Below are 335 nucleotides of genomic sequence, written 5' to 3'. Positions count from 1 at the left end.
AAAACCCAAGTTGTTGGGACAGTATTTTCAAGACAGCAACTGTGGACTACGCTGTGGTGTGTGCAAATTTTATTAAGTCAGACTCCGCTTTCTTCAGGTAAAACCACGTAGCTTTAAAAAAATGGAAACATAAGCCCCAAGTCCCCTCACCTCACGTTTCTCTGGTTGAGGTATCTGTGATTTACAAAAAGAGAGTTAAGAGAGTTCCTTGAACACTGTAGGATTCAGGTCTTTTGCTTTTAAATATAATTTACCTTGCTGAGACAGCAAGTTAAGTTTATAAAGATGCATTTAGGAAACAATGCTAAAAGATAAAGCAGGTTCGCACCCTGCAC

Source organism: Buceros rhinoceros, unplaced genomic scaffold (genome assembly GCF_000710305.1).
Source record: "Buceros rhinoceros silvestris isolate BGI_N320 unplaced genomic scaffold, ASM71030v1 scaffold18249, whole genome shotgun sequence".
NCBI lineage: Eukaryota > Metazoa > Chordata > Aves > Bucerotiformes > Bucerotidae > Buceros > Buceros rhinoceros.
Note: the sequence above shows the minus strand (reverse complement) of the source record.